Below are 23564 nucleotides of genomic sequence, written 5' to 3'. Positions count from 1 at the left end.
GGTTCTTGTCCTTGGGAACCACCTGCACATTGTTGGCGGCGTACCATTCCATGGCCTTTTAACCGTAATGGCAAGATGCCAAATCCGGCCAAAACAGTACGGAATAACCGTGTTTCTTCAAGAAAGGCAGCAGACGTTTATTCAAACACTCTTTCACGTTTTTTCGTTCTTGGTTGACAGTCCCGGAAGCTATGAAAATGCTGCTTTTCAAGCCACAGGTACAGATGGCTTGCCAAACCAGATATTTCTTCGCGAACTTTGACAGTTTCATGTGCTTGAAAATATCTGCTACCTTTCCCCTTCCTTTTGCCGTATAAAACTCTTGTCCCGAAAGCTGCTTGTAGTCGACTTTGACGTATGTTTTGTCGTCCATTACCACGCAGTCAAACTTCGTCAGCATCGTCGTATACAGCCTCCGGGATCGCGCTTTGGCCGTCGTATTTTGTTTATCATCGCGATTTGGAGTCACTACCTTCTTGTAAGTCGATAGTCCGGCTCGTTTTTTGGCGCAATGCACGGTTGTAGACGACACACCCAGCTTATTTGCGGCATCTCGGAGAGAGAGGTAAGGGTTTCGCTTGAAACTACCTGCAACTCTCTTTGTCGTCTCAGCGGCTTCCGGTTTTCGATTTCCCCCCAATCTAGACTTCCTGGCTGTCGACAAACGATCCCCAAACACTTTAATTACATTTGTAACGGTTGATTTGGCAACTTTTAGCGATTTTGTCAGCTTTGCGTGCGAGCAGTTTGGATTATCGCAATGTGCGAGCAAAATTTTGATACGCTGCTCTTCTTCCTTGGACGGCATTTTGACAACTGAAAAGTGTATTCCAAAATCAAAATAGGAGCAACATTCTACACACACATGTATGTATGTATGTGTATGTAGATAATCCACCATGGGTGCACGGATTCACCGCAGTTTCGCCAACGTATGCGCTAAATTGCATTCTTAAGATTATAAGGTCGGCCAATCTTCAATGCAAATTAGCACATACCCGACACCATGGCTTCGTGTGAACTGTCATGTAATGAATGTATTTCGTGTATGTGTAATTTTTATTTGTAGAACGAGCAAACAGTTTCGCAACCGTATAAAATTCGTAACTGTGCAACTTAGATCGCTACACGAGATCACCCACCGGTCGCTAATCCATCACTGAGCCGGTGTTGCGTCTAGGGCGCAAACTCTCGAATCTTCATGAGGGAGATTCTTATGCCTACCTAGAATGTGCTTATGCATTCATTCATCCATTGGCGTCCCACACATGTCCCTTCTTCTCGGAAGAAAAAAGATTTAAAAAAAAAATTGTGATCAGTTTGAGTAATATCAATGTAACCATTAAAATAGCTAAAAATGCATTTGATTTAATCTCGTAGCATGATCCTTTTCTACGCATTTATCATCCCACCTCTTTGCAAGCGCAAAACTTAATCTAATATACTTAAAACAAGTCTTTAATTGGGACCCCAGTAACGAGCGTTCTATTTCTCTTCCAACATTTCAGTTGACGGAAATGGTTTTCGAAAAAACTTTTTTCCAAGTGTACCATCTTTTTTACAACCTTGTAAGAAAGTTATATTGACTTGTTGATTAAAATTTTTCCATTTTTATAGTTAATCACATCTACGTGTTTCTTAGTTTTTTTTTTAATATTTTTTGAATGGCTTACTGAAAGATTAATTGCTTTTGTATGGTAATATTAGTAGCTGGAAACTAGGACATTATTCTTCTTAGACAATGCTTTAAATCAACTCTGAATAGATTGGCACATAGGCGAACTACGCGTTATATATTCATCACGTTATTTTCCTTACGTTTTTCATGCAGTGCACTCCTGCGAACGCGCCCGCGCCCACGCCCATGGATATTCGTTCATTATGCTCTCACAGCTCCATTCAACTTTTATTCGTCGAGGTTGAGAGTTTGAGAGAACTATTTTTCTACCCATTGGCCATTCTTCTCTTTTCAACTTGCTTTGTTCCGTGCTCATCAAGGTGGGCATTGACGATTTTGGTGAAATAATTGTATTCGTGATGGGCTCGTTCTAGATAGCGCACCACTACAACTACACTTAAATTGCAAATCCGATTCTCATGCCTATGCAATAGCGAGGAACTTTTTCCGCCCCAAACCATAATACCTATACATATCTAATGTGATGTGTACTCTTTGATTGTGTGAAAAGTGTCCTAGATGTCTTTCTGTCAGGATGCTTTCATCATTCTTTTCTCTTTCCGTTTTAGCAAGCTTAATTTCTACAAGACGAGCTGCCATACTTCTTTTCTCCTCGTATTCTCTTTTTTGATTACAACAAATTTTGCACCAAAGTCTGATGTTAACTACTAAAATTTTTGCGCAATTTACCGTAGAACTGAATAACCGTTTTAGCTACATTCCTTCAAGTAGCCATGAATGCTGATTCGGAGTTAGCAGCAAGCGCCAAATTGTTCAAGGAAGCGCTTAATGAATCTCACACACATACATTAAAGAGCCGTTCTAAGAACTTTTCGATTTCTCTCAGGTAATTCTCGCTCGGAGGGACAAATCACGATTGCCAGTTTTTTTTCTAATCATTTTTTTTTAATCTAAAAAATAACCATTTGTTTTGTTCGTTTTTTTCGTAGTTTTATTCCTTTATAGAGTATTATTGATGCGTCTATAGAATCAAAAATATTGGACTTCATATCATTGTATGACTTACATTGAAATCAACTCTGAGTCATAAAATAAAAGGCGTTAATTTATGCTTTACTATCGTTTAATCCTTAATAATGATGCACATGTACCACACAAATGTACCTTAATGAAAACGAAGCCTTTTAACTTTTTTACACGCGTGCGAAAATTCTCAAATTTGCTACACAGACATTGCTATATACAACTCCTGGAATTTTTGCATTCTTTTTTATAGTAACGGCTATTAACCGAAAGACTTGTGTTTGGCAGAAGGAGTTCTAATTAACATCTAAAAATTCTGTTATTCTTAACTCACAGATGATATACTTATAATTTTGCACCAATTATATTTCCACTTACATCTTATTCATGCTTGAAAAATAACTTTTGTTGTGGCCTCACAGTCGCTTAACAGGTTAGATTAATTTCCAAATTTGGTATATCATATTCACAAATTATAATTCATAGGGCTTCAGTTTTCATTTTATTCCATTTTGTTAAGCACTTATATATGTTTGTTATTCACTCTTCTTTTTTACAATTTTTTTTTGGTTCAGTCAAAAAGGTTAAAACCTTTTCTTTCGAACAACTTTTATCTGAATTAATTTTCAAAGAATTTTGCTGGAGATGTTTTCTTTGGAGAAACAAATTTCAGCACATTTTATTGCAAAACATGATATTTGTTAATTGTTAACCTTGATTGTCTCATTTTTACACTTTATATAAATTCTTTCCTATTTATCGTCAGCAATCGTTCTTTTTTATAAGCTTTTTTTTAAAGAAACCCTTCATTTTATCAAGGTGAGCTATTTGTTCTCGCCACATCAGAATATTATATATTTGGTCAATTTTACTTTTTTGCATTTAATATTTACAACTGTTTTATTTCGACTTCATCACACAATCATATCTAAACTGACCTCTTGTACTCAATTTCGTTTGCTTTGCACAGTTTTACGATTGAAAATTTTCAATTTGTTTTTGTTTCATGATCTTTACTATCCGCTTTTTGTAATTTACCAGGTTTTATGTTCTTATTATCTTCTTTCGATATATATCTACTGCTTGTTTGAGCTCTGTTCAGATAAGCACTTCTTTATTTGAGCCGTGCCATCTTATAACTGTTAATGCGATTCTTCCAACACGCAAAGACTTTATTTTGCGGTCCACAAACACGCATACACGTACTGTCATTATGATACTCTCAATTCGCAATCCTTAAACTGTCTTTGCGGTCCTCCCAACACGCAATTCTCAGATTGATTCTGCGGTTCTCCCAACTCGCAATCTTAAAACTGTCTTTGCGGTCCTCCCAACACGCAATTCTAAAATTGTTTCTGCGGTCCTCCCGACTCGCCATCTTCAAACTGCTATTGTGGTCCTCCTAACTCACAATTTAAAACTATCATTGCGGTCCTCCCAACTCGCATTACTTATTCTTATTCAAGTGGTCCTCCCAACACACTTTCACATTTTGCTGTCCTCCTGAAACGCTATTTTTTTAAGGCTTTTATAGTGGTTCTCCCAACACACTACAGCAGTCCTACGTGTTGTTCTGTCAACTATGCGGTTCTCCCAACTCGCGTTTTAATCGTTTTCACAACTTTTCAAGCATACCATACTTACATTTCTTCAAACGCACTATGATTATTTTGCTATAAAAAAAAAGTTAATTCGGCAACACTGGTTCCACTTGTTAAAGTTTTATCACATATTTCACTTAATTGCTGTGGTGGGTGATCTTTGTTGCAGGTTCGGTTGCATACAGGAATTGAATTGTGATTATTTCCAAAAAAAAAAAAATTAATACCACAAAAAAGTTTGTAAAACTGTCCTGTCGGTCGCCAAATGTGCAACTTAGATCGCTACACGAGATCACCCACCGGTCGCTAATCCATCACTGAGCCGGTGTTGCGTCTAGGGCGCAAACTCTCGAATCTTCATGAGGGAGATTCTTATGCCTACCCAGAGAGAATGTGCTTATGCATTCATTCATCCATTGGCGTCCCACACAGTAACATTCTCAGTGTTATGAATCTACGACACGTATTCCGCATGCGTGTAGATACCTGCCCAGCTGGCAACTGATTGAACGTTCATATATGATATAATCAATAAATGAAATAATTATACAACAGAATAATCTCACCTTTATACCCAACTTACCTCAAGACACACTAAGCTTACATTTAGCTGTAGCTGACCTTAATCACCTCAACCATATTTATTTCCATCTGATCTAAAATAAACAATTTTTAAAGTATTAAAAAATCTCGATGCAAAATATTTGAAACAAAATATTGAAAATGATAGATTCATTTTAAGTACAGAAAACTAAGAACAGTAAACATGACCACGTCCTGCTAATAATAATTCAAGGAAGTTGTATTGTTATAATAAACGAATAAAAAAATTGTTATAATAAATGTTCACATCCCCCTTTATTCTGCGCCGCGCGTGAGGTGACAATAGTCGAGTCGAGTCGAGTCGAGCGATGTGCTGAAACTGTACATTCCATGAATATCTGAAAATAAAAGAATCCGTTGCTGAGGTGTATATTTCTGACGATGTCCAAGTCGATAGCTGAAAATTGAATAAATCACCATATTTCATGTATGTATGTATGGTAGCCACCTTCGGTGCACGTTTGTACCACAGTTGTGGTTAAGGCTTCATCAACAAGTTACCATATATTCAATTAATAACAGCTGGATGAGACGTTCAAGGGAATGGATTCGTAAGTAGTAACTTGAGATATCCGAATGCGTCTTTCGTCCCTATAGCTTGAAATGTAATAAATTAATGTATTTCATCATTAATAATGTAAAAAAAAGAATATATTTCAACAAGCCAGCGGTTTTCATTTGCCTCGGAGGACCCTAAATGTCGTCGAAGTATCTTTCGACAAGTGCACCCTTATATTGATTAAAAGTTTATTCACTTTAAACAAATTAATTTAAAAACTATTCCCTTTGACACTTACAACCTATTCCATATTAGGTAATGGTTGCACCATATTGTCATCTGAGTCGCATCGCATGTAGGAGCAACATTCTACACATACATACCTTCAAAATGAGGGGTGATCAGGTTTTTTGAATGCAAAATTGAAAGAAATACGTCAAGTTGATATTGACCAAATTTTGACTGTATCACCCTTTAATGTTAACATGTACAAATTTTTGTGACGTTCTGTCAAGTGTTTTTCTAGATATCGTCCAAAACAGAAGGTCATTGAATAAATTTTTTGGGCAGGATTGCGAATGAATCAGGAAAGTCCAGTGGGAGACTCAAAAATAGCTGGAAATCAACTATTCTACCAATCGTTAAACGTTCAAAAAGAAATTGGGAATCTAACAGTGTTAACAGTGGGCTAATTTATTCTAACTTTTTATTATTCCTAGTGAAGATGATTGGTTCCAAAATAGTAGGGAATATTGCAGTTTTTACAAATAAAAAAAATCGATTGGGGAACTCAGATAGCTGCTTTATAAACAGGCCCAACTTCATTCCTGCAAGGTAAAAAAGCTACAAAATGCGGTTGTCAAATCGTGCGCAAAATATTGGACGTGCTAGCGGAGAGATATTTTGAAAAATTACGTGAAGGACAGCAAAACGAACTCTTTAGTAGGCACCTGGCAGGTTTCCAGCCAAAAACTTTTCATTGACAAGTCTCGCCTGGATGTTCCGAAGAAAAACAAGGAGAACAAATTGAAAATTTTTATGACTACTGGCACTGACGATCTGTCGAAGTCGCAAATCAGTCAGTGTTACATTACTATTGACACGATGAATGGCTAAATATATAAAAAAAAGTTGCCTTCAAATGTGAACTTTTTCCCTGAATAACACTTCCAAATATCCTATAAAAATGATATTCGGTTTTGTTGGATCTGGAATGGAATGGACGCTATCTCAAAAACCACTTGTTGAACATCACAAAAATTGTATACATTACATGTATACATTACATTACCAGATAGCTTCACTGTAAATTTAATAAATTTTATTCATGCATTCAAAAGTTATTCACAATACAAAATGTTGCATTTTTTCGAATTAACACACTTCTTATTTATGTTGGAAAATCTAAAACCTTATCAAAAACTTAACGTTTGGCTATATCCGGGATTACCCATAAACTCTGATGTCCTTTCAGTTATTGGTAATATCATGAAAAGCATTCGATCTTTCGATGGAGCCCACTGAAATGAAATTGAGCTCTCAAAATCTTGGGTAGACGAGAGACCCATGCCTTAAGAAGATCTTATACATTACACATCTGGTTGAAAGTAATCGATTGATAATGAGGGACCTTTAGATGTAAGAAGTAGAAGGAAAATGAAATAATCTGCTTTGTAGTTTTCTCAAAACTCGTCAGAATATTCGACCGAATATTCGATTCACCGAAGCGTTGAATAGGTCAATATTCGGTAATCGTCTGTTGGACGAATACCACTTTCGGTAGGTACTTCTCTAGTTATAACCAAACGTGTTGTTTTAATTTTTAAGAACGTTATAGTTTTCTATCCTTTATGTTATTTGGAAATAAATGCAAAGTAGAATTCGAAAAGTAAGAACGATTAAGAAAAAGTGTTAAGAAAAGTTAAGACAACATTTCCCTAAATTTTTGTTTTCGAAAATTCAGAACTGTGACTAAGGTGTGTTATAAAATTGACTCTCTGGAGCCACTTTTCCCCAATTTAGTTTTTGAAATTTTCAATGATTGAAAAATGATGAAAAAAAGTGTTTACGTCAATCATTAATCATTTTGACTTAAAAAAAAAACAAAACATGAAATCATACATTCAAAAATTTTTGAAAACTCTCAGGGGCCACTTTTTTCATTTTTCAAAAATTGTCAAAAAAATGTTGAAAACATCAAATATTTCTCTGCATTATTTTTTTAAAAACATTTTGCTTGTTAATGCTCCTGAAATTTTTGCTGGAAGTTTCCAAAACAAAGTATCAAATTTTTCTCTGGAGCCACTTTCAATCATATTGATTTTATGTAAACTAATGATTGCATTTATACAGGGTGACAATATAGTTCGCTTACTTTTTAAAATGCCTCAAAATTGTTACCATGCTTGCTAATAATTCACATTAAACCATCTGAACAACTAGTGACATTCAAGGAACCTTGACATCAACATCAAATAAAAAAAAAATCAAGATTGGCTCGAACTTGGCTCTCAAGATTTTAATTAAGGCTGTGTGAAGAGGAGGAAATGGTGCAATTGCCCCGGGCTCCCCGTCTCAGGGGCCCCCTGAGGAAAAATTAAAATGTATACATTACTTTAATCATACTGCTTTAAGTTCTAGAAAACTAGGAAAGAAAATTTAAATAGGAATTAAAATGTTTAATATAGCAGGTAAGGGGGGCCCTCATTTTAATATTAGTTGAGGGAGCTTCGTAGAGTAAGCATTACAGATATCTTCCCGCAATTTCTTGGCTGAACAAGTTTGTACAATACCTGACAATATCTAGGCATTTGATCTCGAAATTTTCATCATAAAATCCGGACGAATCTAAGCAAAATTTGATGATAATTCGAAAAAACATATATATAAAAAAATAGCTACCAAATATTTTAATTTTTTTTTTCGAAACACGTCAGCCGCGTACAAATCTTTTGTCAAACTTCCAAAAGAAAAAAAAACAATTAGGATAAAACAAACCTAGTTGAGACCTTAGTTTTCTTCATTGACCACTTTATTTTGAAACTTTTTCGTTGATTAAGCCCAAATTTTATACTTTTGATACTGAGATAATTTTTTAAAAATTATCTTCTAATGATGGAAATACCATGAAACCAGCATATTGTTTTTTAACTGATCGTTTTCAAGTTGTTATAATAAAAAAAACTCTCATAGTTCCATTGTGAATTTCATTGAGCGATTCTCTAATAGAGTGTCCATTTCTCGGCCATTTTAGCGTTTCGGGGAATTGGAAAATCTGACGATCCTTTTTTCGGGAATTCTCGGGATTAGGGAAAAATTAAAAACGAAGATTTTCACCCTCTAAGTACTTTAACCGTCCAACTTGACTGACGATTACTGCAATAATTGAAATAATTGAAAAATAATTGTCGTATAGTTTCTTTATTGGAATTTTTTGGTTTTATAGATTCTTTGTCGTTTTTTCACTTTTATACTAATTTTGAGAATGAAAAACTTTTTTTTTTTTTCATCAAATTCAATGTAATTATGGATAACAGTTTTGCTTAGTCTAATCATTTTCCTCGCTCATCATCGTGTAAATTTTTAGTAATGTAACATTCTTTATTGGCTACGGGAATTCCTGGAATTTTTGCGTGATCTCCGGGATTCGGGAATTCCCGATTTTTTTTTATTCTCGGGGATTCCCGGGCGGGTGATGAGAAGCATTGGTCTTGAAATTGCACAAAAAAACCTTTTTTCCATGAATAAAAAATCGATTTTTTTGAGGAAATTTATTTTCTGAAGATTGCTGTTCCTCTTATTTACTAAAAAAATGTTTGGAAGCCTAAGGAGGGTATTTTCAGCTATTCATATATTAGTTGTTATGTTGTATGGTATTAATTGTTTGGTTGATTCGATCTGATACTACCCATGAAAGTTGTGAGTGTTTTAAAAATTGCGGGAAGTTTAAAATAACTCTGTAATTACTCGACAAGAGGGTGTTACTATTATTTTTATATTGATTAATCTGCGGGAACTAGAACCACAAAATTTAGAAAAATTCTAGCCAATTGAACAATGTCAATAACGCACACACGTATTGATTGAATGATGCGACCAGTAGAGAGAGTTAAATAAATGATGATTTTATACACCTTTTATTTGAAGTGTATTAATTATCATAACTCGAGTTTTGTTTGTTACCAAATTATTGATTTCATTAAAACGAATTAAAATATCATAATCGATTAGAGCAATAACAACTATTCCTCTGTGATGGAATCTAACTCAACACTCATTGAAGTATAATTGATTTAATTGATTACTCGAATAAACCTATCCCGTTGATCCTGGCTGTGTAGGTTGGCCAAAGCCCTGGAATTGAATTAGTCAAAAACAAACGAATCAGACCAGCCAGTCAGTCCAAAGTGAATTCTAAATTGACCGTTGTCTAAATTTTGGCAAAGTGATTCGACATGCAATCATGACACATTCATACCTATATACATCCAGTCGTTGCTGTTACAGCGCGGAATTAGAGTAATTTCGAAAATTTGTCCTTGTTTACCCCTTGCTCTCTGACCACCACAGTGCAGGTGGTATCTTCCCTGACCCTCGGTCTATTGAGAGTGACCAGTCAGAGGACAATTTCACTTAAGCGCTGTCTGGCGAGTCGCCATCGGGATATGTGCATAGTGAGTTATATTTTTCCCGAAATAGAGAAATACTTGCCCCATCCATGATTAAAAACAAACACATTCGGCGGTTGCTTGCACAGGTTAAAAACGTGAGTTTTGCGTTTAAAACCAAAAAAGGCATTTTCGTATTGTTCTATTAATCATAATACACTGAATTCTTTAAAAACAAACGTACATTATCTTTCAACAAACTTTAACAAAGGCAAAAAGTTTTAAGTCTAAAGGCGGCAAAAATACAAAAATATGAAAAAAATTACATGATACAAAAAATTTATAAATATGCTTTAACTAAATTTACAGTTTACACTTTACAGTTTCTGTTCAGTTTACAAAAATTGATGATCAGTACAGTTGATTTTTTTTCTTCACTCCAAGATGTAATTTGAGTAGATAAAATCTTTTTACAACTGATGAGTAGCAAACTGTGCCGCATTTGACAGAACAGATCTTTATAAAAAAAATCAACTAATCTTAGTGACCAAGATATACAATAGAAAGGTAAAACCAGCATATACAAATGTTTTGTGTAACTTTTTAACTACAAGTATCGTGACTGATGTGAAAAGTCAAGTTCTATCCATTATTTGAGCATTAAACTTCATTTACCAAGGATACTTTTACGGCAAAATTATAGCAAAACTAGCAATCAAGCCTTAATTGTGAAATTCGCTCTCATTTTGCTTGAAGGTGGCACACAACAAAACTGAAAGCAAAATTTTCGTACTCGTTTTTTTTTCTTGTAGTGGAGAGCTCACTGCGACCATTAGTTATCTATTCGTACTTGGTTAGCAACGTGATACCAAATTTAGCTAAAATTGAGACCTTAAATACATCTTATTTTTCGAAAGATTTGAGAGCATAATAATGTAAATTTTTGCTATTAATGGAAAATAGGAAAATATTATGCTCTCCAAGCTCTCAAAACAACGAGGTGTAGTTAGGGTCTCAGCTTTAGCAAAATGTGGTTTCACGTAGCTAACCAAGTATGAAATGTTGTGCTCTCCAATTTACGTCAAGAAAAATGAAAGCACATTTGGCTTTCCGGGCGTGATTGCAAAATTTGTTGTAATTATGCCATAAAAGTCTGCTTGGGACCTTATTAAATCTGATTTTTCATCACCGAAAATTGAATACCAAATCAAGCAATCAATTTGATCTCACTTTTTTCATTTTTCATAATAAACGAATCCCTAATAATGCTTCGTTTTGCTATCGTTGAAAAAACAACATTAAATAGCGCTTTCATTTTGGTCTCAATGTCTTATTTAGGTAGGGAAGAATGAGGATACTTGAAGCCTGGGGATACTTGATTCCTTAGCTATATCTCGAAACTGGAATGTTTTACAAACATCAAATGTTCTAGAAAAATGTGCCAAAATGAGCAAAATAACAATGCTTGTAGTTTAAAAATTTTTAACAAAATAATTGTTTGAGTAATTGAACTTTGTTTGAAAAATTTCACAAAATGTAACTTGAAGATCTTTTTTCATCACTTTAAAATGTTCCTTACATGGGAAAATTATGAAAAAAATATTTGTTCCAATGTATCAATCGTTCGAGCGTAAAATGAACTTCATAATGCCATATTTTCAAAGCAATGGAAAACTCTCAACTTTTTTCAGAAAATGTTTTCTAAAATGTTGATTATGGGTACAATTGATCCCCTAGAGTTGGGTACAATTGATCCCCCTTCCAAACGGCATATTCTTCTTCTGAATTGATCGTTATGATTGCTGATTACGAAATTACTAATATTTATCCAAAAACTAATATTTATCAAACAATTTTCTGAAGAAAAGAGCAAAAATAATAAATTTTCTCTTAATTATAAAAAATAGCGCCTTTAAGTATGCAATATTATTAGCGTTGAGACAAAGTTATAGAATTTTCTTCTTATGTCTGCTATAAATTGTGAAATGAGAACAAACATGACCAAAATAGTCAATTAACATTCTATCTTGGGTTTTGTTTGATTTTCATACAAGGATTATGGCTTTCTGAATAAAAGATCAAGTCTCCTTCAATAGGGGATCAAGTCTCCCCTAACTTCAGAAAAATCGCAATTTTTTTACTCCCACGAAAATGCTTCTAGTTCATTAACGGGTTCAAGTATCGTTCTAGTTTTTGGAGCATAGAAACTTGAAGTTACAAGCTGTCAGAAAATGTCAAAGACGGCGAGTTGCTAAATTTTTCCAAAAAGATATTGTGAAAATAAGAAAAGGGGATCAAGTATCTCCACTCTCCCCTATTGGTCAGGTAGCATCATTTGAAATATTGAAGCTTCAATGAAACCTAATTTTGCGATCAGAAAGGATATGATACTAAATTCTGCTATCAATTATGCATCGATAGCTCATTTTGGTTATTGTTTGCTATCGATTCAGGCATCATAGACTGATCGGGTTGTATGTAATGAATAACTATGAGGCAAAGAGTAGAACTGCATTGATGAATATCCATAAAACAACTTTATTCAATTGTCATAACTCATTGAAAAATTTAAACCAAAGTGACGAGATTCACTCTTTTAGTTCACAAAACATTAAAATTTTCAATATTTCATTTTAAATATATCAGTACTTAACTCTGAAAAGTCGTTTTTGAGCATGCATCAGTGCATCAGTCTCAAAGACAGCTCTCAAAGCCGTCTTAAATAAAGAGTTTTATGAGAAAGTATCTAGGAGAATAGAAGGTTTTGGAAAACACGATCACAGCATTAATCAAAATGGATGCTGATCTATAACCTTTCCTCTGCTAACACATCCCTTTCCTTGGATATATGAATACAGATTCGCAGACGTATAGACGGTTTCTATAGTTGGTGATATTGACTTACTATTGATTCTGAATTTTTCAAAACAAGTCTTCGGAATATATAGGGACAAAAGGTTGTGGATTGATGATCCTAGATAGTATTTTACAATCAATCCTTTCTTAATTCCTCATTGACTACTAGGCCGTGGCTGGCGCCATTATTGTTCGTTTTTTTTTTTCAAGAGAATGCACAGATTTGTGCACTGAGAATGTTCTGCTAATCCCAAGCACCATTCTATTGTCCCTTGCACAAAATTGATGGCCTCGATCTATCATGGAGTAGTTGACCCGGTGTGCTTTGCTATACCTTCTAAAAATAAATCTTACTAATAAAAGTTATTCATATTTTTAGTTTACATCAAACTTTAGATGCAACCGATTAAAAATGGGAACTGCAGCTTGAGTACCGAATTGCCTTACAAAGATGATTTTATCTAACTTTCTGAAACTTGATCACAAAATTTTTTACCAAGATCTGAAAATTTTACTTTGTTCTTATAAGCTTCTTGGTTTTTATATTATGCCAAATTGTATTTTTCACTTCTATAGATTCGCCACCCTTCTCGCTCCCAATCCGGGAAGTGCCCGCGAACTCTCAAAGAAATATTTTAAGTATCCAAATTATGTCCCATGTCACAGTTAGCTCTATTTTTTTCGAAAAGTTTTCGGGTTAAGCCAAATTAAATTTGAATAGGAGTCTATTTCCTTCTTCTTGACTCCACCCTGGGTCATGAAAGGTCTCAAATTATTCGTACCCAAATAATCTCTCTCGTGCAATATAGGGTAACGGACCTATTTTGGACCGCTTTGGAAATGGCTTTGCTAGTACATTTTACAATTTTTTACTGTTTTATCCGTTCATTACGAAGATCAAGGCTTTTTTATCGAAACATATTGCCGTATTTTGCAACGTAACAGAATTTAAGCCTAAAAACTCGTTTTTAACTAGGTTTTAATTTTGGATCACCCTCTGGATCTATTACAACATTTTTTTTTCTAAATGTTGCTGCATTTACGACAGCGGTTGAGGCGCAATCATACGAATAACTCGGTTTACCTTTCCCTTTCTTATTGTTGTAGTCAAGTTTTGCTTGTTCACTTTAATTCATTCCTGAACTAATTTTTTCCGACTATTCCCCAGGCTCTATTTAGAAACACTTGTTTGTTAAATATTTCATACTACAACCATCTGTTTTTTTACAACTTCTTATGCATTAAAACAGTAATATTCGATTAAAATAGAGTAAAAACAGAAAAACTCCTCCGTTATATAGTGTGTTTTAAATGTTTTGAAAATTCCGACAGCACACTGCAATCTCGACGAAATTTGTTCTGCAGTGTTGAATACTGGCCAGTTGGCTTATATTTAGGATCAATTTTCGAACGCAAATCTCCTTCAGATGACCCAATAAAAAGTAAAGAAAGTCTAACATCATCAAATCCCCGTCATCAATTTGATGCATTTTACTTCCAATACCTTAGTGGATTTTGTTTGGCTTCAGTTTAGTAGAATACATAGATTAAATAAAGATAAAAAATGTGCGAGAATTAGGCGATGTTTTAACCATCCAGATTTTTTTTATTGAAGAAAAAGTCTAGTTTTACCTTTAGAATTACTACTGTTTTACGAAAAAAAATATCGATGGATTAAATATTTCAACAGTTTTTTTTTAAATTGCATAACCACAGGGGCTAAAAACTAGAAACTAAAAATTAATGACTCAATAGTTTTTTCATGTTTTAAGCGTCTTCAAGCTGTGGCTTTTAACAACTGCTTATCAATCAGTTGAAATGTAGGTGCGGCAAATAGAAATTTCGCTGCAGCATGTTAGCAGCATTTTTTACTTTTCGACAGAAAAATGAGCACTTTTTGAAAAGATTTGTAATCGTTTATGATAAAAACTCGTGTCGGAACTAAACAAAATCAACAAAGCTGTTGTTTCATAGATGAGGCATGCTCAGTTTGGTGAAACTTGTAAACTTATCCAATGCAAAACTCTCTCAACGACCTAAAAAAAGTTTTAAGAATGGTCATTCTAATGAAACAAAATTTGATGCCTGCCCACTGGTCGGTGATTTAATCAGATCAATTTGACATTTGAGCTCTTTTTTATTTTTTCTTCTGTTCTCCACCCCTGGGTTGACATTGATTGTTAGATTAACGTGGTTTAGTGGTAAAGTGAACAAAAAGTAAGTTTAAACAATGATTGGCTTCGTTTTATGCCGATTGTTTAGAAGGGAACCCTTTCTAAAGGCGGGGTTGGGCTTTAGAGACTTGATGAAATAGAATAATGCCAAAATTAAAAATTTAACTTATAATACGCGATTGAAATAGTGAGCATAGTTCTATTCATATCGTCGTACCACTTCTTATTTCGATCATGAACATTTGACAGCAACTTTAATATCCAGGTTATGTTGAGTGATCCAAAATAAGACCAACAGGAAATAGATAAGTAGGACCATGTTTCAAGCTTGCAAACTAGTTATCAAGTGATTTATCATAGCTGTAAAAATGTTAGTAGTTCCGAATTTGATAGACTCCCTCGGGGCCCGAGGTAGACCACCAAACGTTCCAGTAAGGGATGTGTTGGCTGCAGTAGACCTAGACTACATGTTCGAATTATACTTACTTACTTACTTAATGATCCCGCGCCGATCCTCCGGTGCATAGGGCCGTGGTAAAAGACCTCCACTGTTGACGATCCGGAGCCAGCGTCTTCACCTGGTCCCAGTCAAGATTCTCGTCGACAGTTCGGATTTCAGCGGCTAGGCTTCGCCGCCACGAATTTCTGGGTCTGCCTCTTCTTCGATGACCTTCTGGATTCCAATCTAGAGCCTCTCTGCAAATCTCGTTTTCATCTCTTCGCAGCGTGTGCCCAATCCATCTCCACTTACGTTCCCGAATCTCGATTTATAGCGCCTTTTGATGACACCGGCGATGTAGTTCCTCATTCGAGATCCAGTTGCCAGGCCACTAAGTGCGGATGATATTCCGCAGGCAGCGGTTTACAAATACTTGCAGTTTTCGCGTCGTTACCGCATATGTGCACCAAGTTTCGCACCCGTACAGCAATACGGATTTGACGTTTGAGTTGAAGATTCGGATTTTTGTTCGTAGAGAGATCTGGCGTGACCGCCAGATGTTTCGGAGACTCGCAAATGCAAATCGGGCCTTTCTGATCCGTGTTTCGATGTCTTTTCTGGTACCACCATCAGGCGTAATCTGGCTACCAAGATACTGGAAGCACTCCACTTTCTCAACTTGTTGCCCAGCTACCATGAAACTGGAGGGATTTCCTGTGTTGATCTCCATCGACTTGGTCTTTCCGACATTGACTTTGAGACCTGCTGCCTTGGAACTTTCGGTGAGGTCGTCGAGTTTGCTCTGCATATCTGGTTGTGTTTGGGCGAGCAAAACAATATCGTCAGCCAGGTCAAGGTCGTTCAGTTGCTCCATTGTTGAAGGATTCCACGGCAATCCTCGGTTCGGTGCACATTCAATCGATCCAATCAGAATCTCATCCATTACGATTAGAAAAAGTAGCGGTGATAGAATACATCCTTGTCTCACTCCAGCAGTTACCGGGATTGGTTCGGACAAGACACCGTCGTGCAAGACCTTGCACGAAAATGCCTCATACTGCGCTTCGATGAGATGGACTAGTTTCTCTGGGACCCCTCGTCGCCTTAGAGCCGCCCAGATGTTTTCATGGTTAAGCCGGTCGAATGCTTTTTCGAAATCAACGAACACCAGCAGAAGAGAGTCCTGGAATTCGTTGATTTGTTCCAGTATGATTCGTAGCGTTGTGATGTGGTCCACACATGATCGTCGAGATCGGAATCCAGCTTGTTGCCGTCGGAGTGTAGCGTCGATTTTCTCCTGGATCCTGTTCAGGATCACTTTGCAGAGTACTTTGAGGGTTGTACAGATCAACGTTATGCCTCGCCAGTTACCGCACTCTGTCAGGTCTCCTTTCTTCGGGACCTTTACGAGGATACCCTGCAGCCAGTCGGCCGGGAATGTTGCAGTATCCCAGATGTCAGCGAAAAGACGGTGCAACATTTGTGCTGATAGGGCAGGGTCGGCTTTCAGCATTTCAGCAGGGATGCAATCGATCCCAGGTGCTTTGTTGGATTTCATGTTTTTGATTGCCACTTCTATTTCAGCCAGCGAAGGCGCTTCCGAGTTGACGCCATTTATGCGACTTACTGTTGGCGCTTCGAGCTGCAGATTCTGTTGGCCATCGCTATTCGTGACTCGGAAGAGTTATTCGAAGTACTCAGTCCATCGTTTGAGCTGATCTGTTCGATCGGTCAATAACTGACCTGCTCGGTCTTTTAGCGGCATTCTTGCATTAGTCCTTGCACCACTGAGGTGGCGAGAAATGTCATAAAGTAATCGGATATCTCCATTGGCGGCGGCTCTTTCTCCCTCTTCGGCTAGGGAGTTTGTCCAGGCTCTCTTGTCTCGTCTACAAGCTCGTTTAACTGCCTTTTCCAGCTCACCATATCGTAAGCGGGCGGCTGCTTTGGCTGACCCGGTACATGCCTGCTCAATTCCGACTTTCGCCTTTCTCCGATCGTCGACCATCCTCCAAGTTTCGTCCGACATCCATTCACTCCTTCTTCCACAAACTTTACCGAGAGTACCATGGCTCGTCGTGATAAAGGCATTCTTGATTCCACACCACTGTTCTTCGACTGTTCCGTCTGTCGGCAGCTCCGAGGCTCGGGATTCTAGCTGTTCAACGTATGCCCTTTTCACCTCTGGATTCTCCAACCGGCGGACGTCGTATCGACACCCGACTTTCTCCTCGCGCCGTTGGACACGTGCAACTCTCAGTCGTATCTCGCCAAGGACGAGGTGATGGTCAGATGCAATGTCTGCGCTTCGCTTGTTGCGGACATCAAGAAGGCTCCTTCTCCATTTTCGGCTGATGCAGATGTGGTCAATTTGATTTTCTGTTCGGCCATCTCGGGATACTCAAGTGACCTTATGTGCTGGTCGATGGGGGAAGAGCGATCCACCGATCACCATGTTGTTGTTGCCACAAAATTCTACAAACAGCTCTCCGTTTTCGCTCATCTGTCCTAGGCCATGGCGCCCCATGATGCGCTCAAGGTCCTGATTGTCGGAGCCAATCTTTGCGTTGAAGTCACCCAAATGGATTTGAATGTCACCCTTCGGAATTCTCTCAACCACGCTTTTCAGTTGACTGTAAAACTGCTCTTTCTCCTGCAAGTCGGCAACGTCAGTTTGCGCATAACACTGGACCATTGTAAGGTTTCTAACCCGTGTTCTAAATCTGGCTACGATTATTCTTTCGTTTATCGGTTCCCATCTAATGAGGGCCGCGTAGGCCTGCGGGCTTAACAGGAAACCAACTCCTCGTTCCCGAGTAGCATGTTCTCCTCGTATGCCAGAGTAAAGCAGGACTTGCCCGGATTGTGTCTTGTGTTCTCCAGTATTAGGCCAACGGACTTCGCTCAGTCCCAGAATTTCAAGCTTGAGGCGGCTAGCCTCTCTAGCAAGTTGTTCCAGTTTGCCTTGTTGGGCAAGGGTTAAAACATTCCAAGTTCCAATTCGTGTCCGTGTTTTCATGCTAAAAGTCGTCGCCAAAGTTCCAGGTCGGTCATTTCTTTCGGATTCCGTAACAATTTCAAATCGGGGGCAGTAGGTTGTTAGCCTAAAGTCCCTATCCCGCGATATGGGGCTGCCATCTTGGACTTAGCTGGCGGGAGCCGCATTTCATAAATTCAGCCGCTTGCTGCAAGACAGACACTGTTTGAGCCGCCCCTGACCTGGAGAACAGACGCTCGGTTGTTGTTGCACGCCGCCCCTGACCTGGGGAACAGACGCGTGCGGCCACCTTCTCAGTCTGCATGCGACCAAAGCATCCACCGGGGTTGGGTACCCGATCTCCGCTTAGGTTACTCGCACCCCAGCCGGCACCGCGGGGAGGTAGAGATAGGAGTTGTGAATAAGAGGTGATATGACCACTATGGGGTCTCGTGTTGCACATTATCCACCGTTTATACCTTTACCTTAAATCTATCGATCTCCGGCTATAAATTTCTTTTCCCTTTTTCTGTTCCTTTCTCCAACTACAATAAAAACAAGAGTTTGGCTCCGTTAGACCAACAGTGCGAGCCGGTTCAAATAAACGAATTGGGATAAAAACATGTTAGTAGTTGGTCAATTCATCAGATTTATATAGAAAACCTCTTGAAAGTTGACTCCAATGATGGCACGTTCTCCTGAAATGGGCTTGATTCGGCCCAACTGTGCATAATCAAAACTTTTTTCGATTTTCTCTCTTTTATCATTCAAATGGAAAGTTAGATATGATAAAAATCATAAAAAGTTGCTTTAACTATATTTGTTCAAAATTTTCATGATTAACATGATTTTTGACAGAAATATTGGAAAAAAGCTGTAAAGTGGTCCAAAATATGTACCCGGTCCATAATAAGTCCGTTACCCTATTTCCTTTTGCTTGGTAAATTCTCGATGCTTAAAACTTATAAGGGAGCCCGTCTCTGCACACTGCAAGACGGAAGGGTCTTTATCAATTATAGAAACATATCTCGTATCCAAATACCTTCCCATGCCTAATTTGATTCCATTTGCTCGATTGCTTTAAAGCAATGGTTTTCAAAGTGGTCTCTACCGCCGGGGGAGGGGGCGGTGAACTCATCATTTAAATTTGGAGGGCGTTGGAAGGGCTCAGGGGAGGGGGGTGGTGGGTTAAATCGAATTAATATATTAAGAACCGCGAAAAACTATAAGCCGGAAAAACCAAAATTTGGCATCCTATATCTCAGAAAATACTGGACAAAATCCCAAAAATTTAGTAATTTTGAGCTACTGAAATTATCGTGTTTAATTTTGTAGAATAAAATTCTTTTATTAAATTTAGATTATTTGAGTTATGTCTTTTAGAGTAGCATACTAGAGGCAAGTGAAAAAACGAGATATCTCGTATATGGTCCGCAATGTGTTGAAATTCCCATTAACACAAATAACGTTGATTTGAAATGACAACGAGCAAGTGCAATATTCACTGGGGGAACTTTGATAACTTTTTTCATGGTATTTATGTACATCAACATTTTCAAAATTATTGTAATGGTGCCATTTAGCACAGAAGGCATAAACATTAATAACAGGAATTTTTGTTAGGACTACACTGATATTTTCAACGTTTTTATATCGAAAACATTTATATAATCAATAGATGGACAATGTCGTCGCACTGTTCCAATGTTCTTTTTTTCTTCAAATTCAACCATTTGATGGGGTTTTCGCCATTTTTACTATACGGGCTATCTCATGGAAAATCACCGTTTTTTTTCAATATCCAAAAATTATCATCAATTGACCATATAAATAACACTTAAACTGAATCAAAACAAAGGAAGAAATTGAATTTTCCCATAAAAAACCCATTTGTTCCTGGATGCTTAAATTTGATCAGGGGAGATGTTTGTTTGTGAGCCTTCGAAAAACCAGTTATTTTAAGATTTAAAATAACATTTTTTATGATATCAAAAATCATCTAATGAATACCGAATTTAGCTTATTTGTAACTTAATTTATAGGCTTTAAAACGTAGTAAACAGTTTTCAGATATATTAACTTTTACTTAGTTAATGATGATTATCTGCTAAAATTCCCCCAGTTTACGGTACATTACAGAACTAAATATCAAGTTACAGACAGATTTAAGACTGAAATGGCAATGTTTTTAAGTCTTTAAAATGTGTTTTCTCAAAATAAAAAGTTGAACAAAACAATTTTTGAGATATGCCTGTGTAAAGGGTGACTTTTAAGCCATGAAAACTTGTATTTAAGTCATATTATGTCCATTTTTAATGCAATCGATTCAAAAATTTTATAGTGTCATTTGTCATCGATCGATTTTTATATAAATAGATTTCAAGTTCAATGATTTAACGTGGATATGAGATTAAGCAAAGCTAATACATAGAGCTGTGCTTTATTACACAAAGTTGTAGAATACGCAAAGGTTTGAATCTTTGTTCAAAACATCAAAACATCAAAATCGATTTCTGACCACAGGTTTATCTATTTTGAACACTCAGGTGAATTTTTAGAAACAATTACATTCAGAAACCCAAGAACAACTAATTGGGACCTGTATTTGGAGCATCTTGCTACTAAATTTCATGGATATACACCTGAAATTACTACTCCTCTTGAGTTGGATGAAGTGGCTGCAAAAACCACCGAAATTATTTTGAATTCTTATGAAGAAGCATGTCCCTTACGCACCTTGAAATGTAACATAAACAGTACACCATGGTGGAACTCAAATCTCAGTAAATTACGAAAGGACTGCAGACGCTCATGGAACCGAAGGCGCACGAAAGTTTTTGATGCTTTCAAGTTAGCTCGCCGAGCTTACCGGAAAGCAACAAGAGCTGCCGAGCGCTCTAGTTGGCAGAGCTACTGCACCAACATTTCAGGCTTACACGAAGCAAGTAGGTTAAATAAAGTCTTAGCCAAATCAAAAGATTATCAAGTTTCATACCTTAAAACCCCTAGTGGTGATTATACATCAAACGACGAAGAAACATTAAGTTGTCTATTCAATACTCACTTTCCAGGACGTATTGATCAAGATTCATCGAGAGAGCCTGAGTTCTTTTCTGGAAGTCTAGATTCCTTGCATTTTACTCGGAAAATAGTTACTACAGAATCGATCAAATGGGCAATCGATGGTTTTGCTCAATACAAATCTCCTGGAAGTGACGGTTTATTTCCAGTTTTGCTTCAAAAAGGTTTCGATCATTTCAAACACATATTAAGAAAAATAATGATAATCAGTTTTGCTCATGGATATATTCCTAAACTTTGGCAGCAGATAGCCGTGAAATTCATCCCTAAAGGGGGACGATCATCATACGACGAAGCCAAAAGCTTTCGTCCTATTAGTCTAAGTTCATTTCTATTAAAAGCACTTGAACGTTTAATTGATCATCATATCAGGCAAGAATGCCTTGTCCAACATCCGCTTAATGCGACACAACATGCATACCAAACAGGAAAATCAACATTAACTCTTCTGCACAACGTAGTACACAATATTGAAAATAGTTTTTCACAAAAAGAATCATGTCTAGGATCATTTCTAGACATAGAAGGAGCATTTGATAATGATTCGTTTACATAAATAATGGATGCGGCACTACTTCATGGAGTGCCTAGTGTTATAACTAACTGGATTAGCGCAATGCTAAGTAACAGGAATCTTCATTCGTCTTCAACACAGGCTTCAATTACAAAAGTTAGCACACGTGGTTGCCCACAGGGAGGTGTATTATCACCTCTTTTGTGGAACCTAGTTGCAGACGGCTTGTTGAGAAAACTCAATGACCATGGTATACCAACCTATGGATTCGCAGACGATTATCTTCTGCTGGTAAGAGGTTTGTTTATAAGCACATTATTTGATATAATGCAACAAGCTCTGCGCTCTGTTGAACGATGGTGTTCTCATGTAGAACTATCAGTTAATCCTTTAAAAACTAATATTGTATTATTTACTAAAAAACGTATCACCCGCGGGGTGCGCCCTCTGCTGTTTTATGGTTCCGAAATCACCGTGTCTGATCAAGTTAAATATTTGGGTGTCATTCTTGACTCCAAATTAAACTGGTCAAATTACCTTCAAAGAATGTGTCTCTTAGGGATGTCCGAATCGTTCACTACAACTCCTACTGCAGCACTAGAAGCTCTGTTTTCTATCAAACCTCTACACTTGTTCCTAAAACAGGAAGCCTTCTCATGTGCTTTTCGTCTACAGGCAGTTGGTCTCTGGCTGTCAGTAAATATCGAAAGATCATCGAGTCATACAAATGTGTGGCCTGAATTAGTTAGATTAAACGAGTTTAATTTAGCGCCAAACGATTTAACACTCTCGAGTAGTTTTTCCTACATGGGGTTTAAGGGGGGGGGGGTTGGGGTAGGGTCTAACGGGTAAAAAAAAAAACACCATTTTCACGATTTTTTTCAAGAGCTATCGTTCAAACAAATGTATTCAAATTTTTTGCATTATACAAAGCATTGTTAAAAGAACATTTAGTAATTTTTTCGTAGAAAAATATTGAAAAATGAACCGGTGACGGAGCACTTTCGAGGATGCCTTTTAGAAAACAGGGTTTGCGGTGGACACTGTATCTCAGCACAGAATTATCTGAAGTCAAAAAATCAGAGCAAAATATTTTTAGTAGATATTTTTCTGGACCCCAACGTTTTTATTTAACTTAAAAATTTTTTTATGAAATTTTTGTGGCTGTTTGAAGTAAAAACTACGATTTTTCACGAAAAAATCAGCCATTTTTAATCTGTAAAATCCCCCCAAAGTAAAAAAAAACAAAAAAAGAAAAACGTTGGGGTCTGGTATTTTATATGTAGAAAATATGTTCCAAATTTGAAAAGAATCGGATAAGTAATTTTCAAATGACGATGTCCACGGACTTTAAAAATGGGCTTTCGAGAAAAACGCGTTTGAAGTTTCTACTCTTGCTTTCTTGCAGTATTAGATAGGAGGAGATAAAGGCCTATAATTTCTACAGTTTTGCTTCAATTGACTTGAAAATTTGACACAACATTCTTGAAATGTTTTACAATAAGAAAATAAAAAAATAAAAAAATCGATTTTTTGAAAGTGTTAGACCCT

Source organism: Uranotaenia lowii, chromosome 2 (genome assembly GCF_029784155.1).
Source record: "Uranotaenia lowii strain MFRU-FL chromosome 2, ASM2978415v1, whole genome shotgun sequence".
Classification (NCBI taxonomy): domain Eukaryota; kingdom Metazoa; phylum Arthropoda; class Insecta; order Diptera; family Culicidae; genus Uranotaenia; species Uranotaenia lowii.
This window is presented reverse-complemented; position numbering follows the sequence as displayed.